Genomic DNA, 7,295 nt, shown 5'->3' on the forward strand with positions numbered 1-7,295 from the left:
TGGGATCCTCCCAGACCAGGGCTCGAACCCGTGTCCCCTGCATTAGCAGGCAGATTCTCAACCACTGCACCACCAGGGAAGCCCCTCTTCCTACTTTTTATTTGAATTTCTTTGATAATGGGTTTTAAGATGTTTATGAATGATTTATATTTTATTTTTTGCAATTCTCCCAATTTTCTTCTAAAAGTTGTGAAGTTTTCTTTTCAAATTTATGTTTTAATTCACTTGGAATTTATTTCTGTGGTTGGTGGAAGACAGAGACATAATTTTGTGGGTAATCAATCATATGAGGATCATTGATGGATTAAATATGCCATCTTTTCTTTAAAAATCTCCATTGATTATTTTTAAGGTCATTTCTCTCATTTATCAAGTTTTAATTTATATGCGAGTCCATTTCTGAGTTCTCTATTCTCTTCTATTGGCTTTTTTGTCCATCCCCTACTAATACACTCTCAATAATTCGACTTTATAGTTAAGTCTTGATTTCTGGTAGGGCAAGCCTTGTCTTTTCACTTTATTTATCAGGAGTGTCTTGGATATTTTTAGCCCCTTTCCCTTACTTGTGAATTTTAGGATCCAATAAATACTTGAATGGAGTTGCATCTCTTTTATAGATTTATTCAGGGAAAATTAACCTCTTTTAAATGTTGAATCTTCCATTCACAGACATGTTTTATATCTCCATTCATTCAGGTCTTTTCTTATGTACCTCAATGTTGTAATTTTCTAAATAAAGGCTTTGTACAATTCATTTTCCGGATTCTGTTGATTTTATGGATGAGATTTTTTTCCATTAAGTTTTCCAATTGTTTATTCCTTACAGACATCTTTTGACTTTTTAGCAGCTTTATTGAGATGTTGTAATTCATGTATCATACAATTCCTCCACTTAAAGTATACAATTTAATGTTTTTTAGACTATTCAAAGATACGGGCAACCATCACAGCAGTCAATTTTAGAAGGTTTTCATGACCTTAGCAAGAAGCCCAGCATCTTTTAGCTAGCCTTCTACTTTTCCATCCCTCCTCCACCCTCCCACAGGGGGGTTTGGACATGTCTTCAGGATGAAACAAACATCCATCTAAGAGAGTGAAGGAAATTAATAAGGGAAAGAGAATAAATAGAATAGCAGAGGCCCTGAGAACAAATGTCCATATTAGGAGGCAGTAAAAGGAAGAGGAGTTGACTAGGGAGACATGGGATCCGGCAGAGAAACAGAGATGAAGGTCGTTCAGAGGAGCCATGGGGCAAATGAATCCCACTGAGTGGAACATCAACATTGCAGAGGAAGACTGAGGCCTGAAAATCAGTCACTGACCTTTAGACAACTCCTTGGCGACCTTTGGGAGAAAAGCTTCTATGGGGCATGAAGTGCAGCAAAATTTCAGGAAAAGAAGACACTGCTCCTAAAGATCACTGATTCAAGAAGTGTGGCAATGGAAGGAAAATAAGAATAGGATTGAAAATAATGGAGGAAGCATCGAGGAACATTTCTCAAGTTATTAGAAGCCTGAATACGCTCATAGGCAGAGGGGAAAAAGTCTGTGGAAAGGAGAAATTGAAGGTGGGGTCTGCTATGCTCATTGAGTGACAAAATGAGCATTGTGACGAAACAGTTGTTGTGGTTAACTTGTATAAAAGAGGATGCTCTTTAAAAATTTTTAATTTAATTTTTATTTTATATTGGAGTATAGTTGATTTACAATGTTGTGTTAGTTTCAGGTGTACAGCAAAGTGATTCAGTTATACATGCATCTATCCCTTTTCAGATTCTTTTTCCATATAGGTTATTACAGAGTACTGAGTAGAGTTCCCTGTGCTGTACAGTAGGTCCTTGTTGGTTGTTTTATATATAGTAGTGTGTGTATGTTAATCCCAAACTCCTAATTTATCCCTCCCCCACCTTTCCCCTTTGGTAAAAAAAGGCTGCTCTGAACCCCCATCATCGTCATGGGTAAATCTATACCATTGCTTCCAAGTTAAAAAAAAAAAAAAAAAAAGGGATGCTCCTTTTCTTGAAGGAACAAAGTCTTTGGAGATGAAGAAGGGTGGTGAGACGTCCATGTCAGTCAGGTAGGAGACTTTTCTGTCAAGACTTCTGAAGACAGTGGAGTGGGAGGGAGAAACTCACTGCCTGAAGGACATGAAGTAAGAGGGAAGAGGCGTCCACATCCCTGATATTCTCCACTTGCACAAGCTCAGGCTGGGAAAAAAAGTGAGCTGTTGCCTTAGAGCAAGCTGCCTGTCTGCCAGGCCAGCAGTGACACAGCCTCTTTAAAATACTCCAGAAGCCGTGAGAACCACACACACACACACACAGCAGCTTCAGGGGCAGACAGGAGAGCAGCCCCAGTGCATTCTGGGTTCCAGCCACCCTGTGTCCCTGCCACGTCCCCTCTGAGGATGGTGGGAAGCAGCTCTTTCCTGGGTACACGGGTGGGAGAGACCACATTCCCAATCTCCAGGCCAGCCTCTGGCCCAGCCCAGCTGGGCTGTGAACTCTACTCGCGTGATCAGGCTGCGGACAGCTTGGAGGTAGTGATGATAATCCCTTACACTCCCTCTCATAACCATTTCAAAAGGGCTTTCCCAAAATATGATGTCATTGCATTCTCATGGCACCATGGCATTGCTGTTGCCAGTTTAAAACGCCAATCATTAAATGTCTTGAGTGAGGCCATGCCGCTGATACTAGTATCTAGGCCTTTTGATTTGAAAACCCCGACTCTTTCAACCACCCTCATTGTCTACACCCAGCTGATCCACTTGAGTGCTGAGGAGGTGGGTTCTGGGAATTGGGAGGCAAGAATGAAAAAAAAAAAAGGTGAATGACAAGACTGACGACAAAAAACCTGCCACCCAGCCTGAGCTTTGCTGAGGATGGCCCCTCCCTCTGTGGTCAGGAAGTCATTCCCATTTCTGCTGGAAGGAAACGATGGTGCCTATATATTTAAAATCTCCTGGAATTGAAAGACTCAGTGATTTCTTAGAAGCAGTAGGGCAGGCAACGTAGGTGTGTGTGTCTGGTGATGGTGGTGGTGTTTGGGACACGGACAGGTGAAGGGTACGGTGTTACTTGAAACACAAGGGCCAGATGTGTGACCTGGGCGAGTTCCTCCATCTCTCCTGGGTTGGGCTTCTTTTCCTGGAAAACGAGATTGGGCTAGATGATTCCTAAGGTCTGACTAAACCTAAATTGTCTCCGAGTCCATCATTCGTAGCAAAACAGAAATCATAGAGCAGGAGAAAATGTTCTTCAGGTGGACTTCCTGTTCAAGGCCTTTTCTGATTTCCCCCAGGAGCAGTGAAATCATGAACGAGTCTGTGAAACAACATCATTTTCTTGGAGGTGGTTTGTGCCCTTTACAAAATGAACAAACTAACCAATCAATTAACCAACTAACTACACGACTAAATCAACTGACTGACCAACACACACCTGAACAGGTAGGAATGGAAACATCCTCTCCTGTGAAAAACAGTGAATGACGCTGCAACGGGGAGTGGTGCTGAGCTCTCCCCAGCAATCCCGGGCCTGCGGGGTCCAGCAGACCCCAAATGTGAACGACAGTAAAGTACGTGACTGACTAGACTGGTCTTGCAGCCAGGCCAGTGTGCCTTGGGATGAAGTATTTCCAAGGATGGTTTTTCTCTGAAGCTCCGATGGCTGGATGGCAGCCCCGGGGTGTTTCCTGACATGAACCTGTAAGTGTTTGGTACTCCCTGGCTCGCAAGGCACTGGCTACTTTGGTTTCATGTGGCCCTGCCAACAGTGGAGAGGCACCGAGTACACTTTCAGTCACGTGACCCGGTGACTCAGGCCCTTTCTAGTTCATGCTTGTTGGAGTTTGGGAACCAGGGAGGAAGGGTGAAAAGCTCCCACACCAGCTCTCTGGGAGGGTCTGGGCTTGAGTAACAGTTTATTATGTGGCTCACCCTGAACCCTTTTTATGCCAGTGTAATAAAGTTATCTTATAGTTTCAGAATTGCCATTTTCAGATGAGGTTTCCAGAGCTCATGTATCCTAGCTCCTGTCTCCAAACGGAGTAAGCCAAAATCATCCGAGGGGGAAAAAAACAAGTCTACATTTCACCACTTCCTTTAATGAAATGGTTTGGTATTTAACCACCTCGTCACCAGAAATATCTCTGTGCTCTTGACCTAAATTCACCCTGCCACGTTTCAGCGTGATTCCAGTTACTCAGGGAGACAGACTGGAAAATTCATTTCATAGCAGTAGGAGTGTCTAAGTAACCTTAAGGGAAGGTGCTTATTCCAACTTTATTTTCTCTTCCCTGCCGATCTATAGCCCCCTTTCAAACTAGATTTCAAAGTTTGAACCCCCTTTCCGAATCTTTCACTGCTGAACCCCTCTCATCCAGAGAGACCAGAACACACAAGCTTGGGGTTTACTTTTTCATGCACTTGTTCTTGTTGACAAGCTCTTTTGCAAATATTCTGAGTCTATTTCAGGTCACAGCGCTCTGTATTTGCAAGTAGGATGGATTCTCTTTAATGCAACTCTGGTGCTGTGAAAAATACCTGGGCTTGGAGTCAGAAGTCCTGGACTTGTCACTCACCAGCTGTTATTTGAGACATATTCCTCAGCCTCAGAGAGGTTCCGTTTACTCGTCTGGAAAACAGAGAAAATGGGGCTTCAACTGCTGGGGTCATTGTGAAGATAAATCAAGGAAAATGTATGCAAGTGCTGAGGATAATGGCTCACATTTAACGGGTGACCTGCAGGCACTAATTCACATTTTTTTTAAGGGCAGCGCCTATAACTTCTGTTTCTATAGTTTTCCTTGTTAAGGGCTTTGCCCACTGGAGAAGCTTCATGAGGACTGCTGACTGGCCAGCTTATTTGGTAGCTGAGGACACACAATCGGAAAAGGATTTAGGGTCATTTTGTGGTCTGAAGTCTGGTGAAGTCCCAGATTGAGGGTGCCCACACCAGGTGGGTTGCAGGAGATGGAACGATGGGGCAGTATGTGTCTGCCAGGAAACCAGGTGAGGCAAGAGCCATAGAATAGGAATCTAGGGGAAACATAACTGAGGATTTGCTCTGAAAGAGAAGTCTGATGCAGGCATATGGGCAAGAAACGGTCCCATAAACAACTCTGTCTCTTGTAACTTCTCCAGCTCTTAGAGTTCACCTTTGTGCTGGCTTTCTGTATTACTGCGTCACTTCAACAAGTCCGTTCTGATCCTTATCTGTGAGAGGTGGGGCTTCTGTATCCAGGTGCTCAGGTTGATTGCCTAGGAAGTTGCAGAAGTAATTGCTGCGAAAACAACTTATTTTCCCCAGAAAACACAGGATCTGTCCTCCCTCTAGTTCCTTAGGGCTTCTCCTGCACCAGGGTCCGAGACCCCATGATATGGCTGCAGTGAGGCTCTGGTGAGTGCGGGGGACAAATGGGGACACTGCTCTGATGTGACTCCAGGTGAAGTGGGCAGGGTTCCTCAGGGGTTGAGCAACCCATTCCACAAATGTTCTAAGGAAGGAAATGAGATTTGGGTGGGAAATCCAAAGCCTGGAGATTACTGAGGCCTGGGGAGGGGTTTGTTTGTAGAGGGTGAGGCCAGCTGAATGGATGGGGGGAGGGAGACTGTTGGAAGGTCAAGGCAAGGGTAGGTCACGTCCATTGCACAGCTCACCTATTTGGTCAAAGCACATGAAGAAGTCAGGTGGCAGCTGCTCATTTATTTTTCTACCACAAGTCCCTTGACCCATGATAGGATCCTCAGATGCAGGGTTGAACACATTCCTCAGTTCATTAACAGGCTGTGCAAGGTCACAGTCTGGTTTTACCTTGGTTGCCTTTCCCTTTTATGCCAGATTATCATTCCTATTTCTCTTCTGCCCCCTCCCTCATTTCCCACTCCCCCCAGCTGCCAATCACTGACTCACATAGGACAGTCTCTAATGATAGGACAAGTACCCTTGGACCTGTGTTCCTACAACTTCTGCAAAAGCCTCCCCGGGCACATACCCAGCATGGGGGATTGCTGGGCATAAGGTATATGAATACTTCATCTTCACTAAATAATACTTGGTTGCTTTCCAGAATGGCTGTGCCTGTTTAATGCTGCTCCCGAAATGCACAGACAAGTCTATTTCCCCGAGTCTTCTCCATCACTTGGTATTACCCAGCTTTCTAATCTTTGTATATCGTGTAAGTGTATAAAGTAGTATATTGATGTTTAAAAGTTTGCGTTTTGCTGATTTCTAGGCCTTCCTAGAAATGCATATCTCATCTCATCCTTGGCATCCATTCTCTAAATTGTGTATTGCAAGTTTTGCTCATTTTTCTTTTGGGTTTCTTATCTTTTTCATGTTGATTTGCAAGAGTTTCTTGTATGTGTTAGATATATAATTATCTACGTATGTAGATACTATAATTTGTGATGTTCTTATCCAGTTTTGGAATCAAGGTTATATATATTACTAGCCTCATAAAGTGATTGACGTTTTAACTTCTGTAACGGTTATTTATCTATGCAAGTTTTAAATTTATTCTTTGCCAACTTGTCTCTTTATTTTAGTTTTTAAGGGCTATTTGTTTATTTTTAAATTTTTAATTAGTTTTTAGTTGTCATGTAAAATGCCATTGTATTAAATTGTATTTTTTCACATTCTTCTTTTTAAAAAATTTTTTTATTGAAATATAGTTGATTTACAATGTTGTGCTAGTTTCAGGTATATAGCAAAGTGATTCAGTTATACATATACATGTATATCTATTCTTTTTTAGATTCTTTTACATTATAGGTTATTACAAGACACTGAGTATAGTTCCCTATGGTATACAGTAGGTCCTTGTTGTTTATCTATTTTATATATAGTAGAGAGTCTATTTTAATCCCAAAGTCCTAATTTATCCCTCCCCCCCTTTTCCCCTTTGGTAACCATAAGTTTGTTTTCTATGTCTGTGAGTCCCTTTCTGTTTTGTAAATAAGTTCATTTGTATCATTTCTTGTTTTTTTTAGATTCCACATACAATTTAGCACTTTTTAAATTCACTATAATGTATCTAGGTATGGATCCCACTGCTTATCTATGTTTTATAAAAACACTCCGTAAGTTTTTTTCAATTCTATTTCTCTGCTCCATATCTTCACTTTCATTTTTTTTGCTTCTTTTTTTTTAGAAAAAAATAAAAATTTATATGGTGTTTATTTGTTTATTCTTAATTAACATAAGTCTCATAGTGTCCTCTTGTATTAATTCTCTTCTTAGTGGAGTACTTCTTCCAAGAGAATATTAAGAGAAGTTTTATGTACGCCTGAT

At 41.8% G+C, this 7,295-nt stretch overlaps 1 long non-coding RNA gene across 1 annotated transcript; it reads left to right on the plus strand.

The window, feature by feature from the left end:
- Positions 1–713: 713 nt before the first annotated feature.
- On the plus strand, positions 714–6,998 carry LOC149747952 (uncharacterized). Its single transcript, XR_016394875.1, has 2 exons — positions 714–3,017; positions 3,304–6,998. It is a non-coding gene; the product is annotated as an uncharacterized LOC149747952 (long non-coding RNA).
- Positions 6,999–7,295: the final 297 nt, after the last annotated feature.

The sequence above is a fragment of the Delphinapterus leucas genome, chromosome 11 (assembly GCF_059928025.1).
Source record: "Delphinapterus leucas isolate spDelLeu-1000000601 "Yukka" chromosome 11, BTC_Dleu_Yukka2, whole genome shotgun sequence".
NCBI classification, from domain to species: Eukaryota; Metazoa; Chordata; class Mammalia; order Artiodactyla; family Monodontidae; genus Delphinapterus; species Delphinapterus leucas.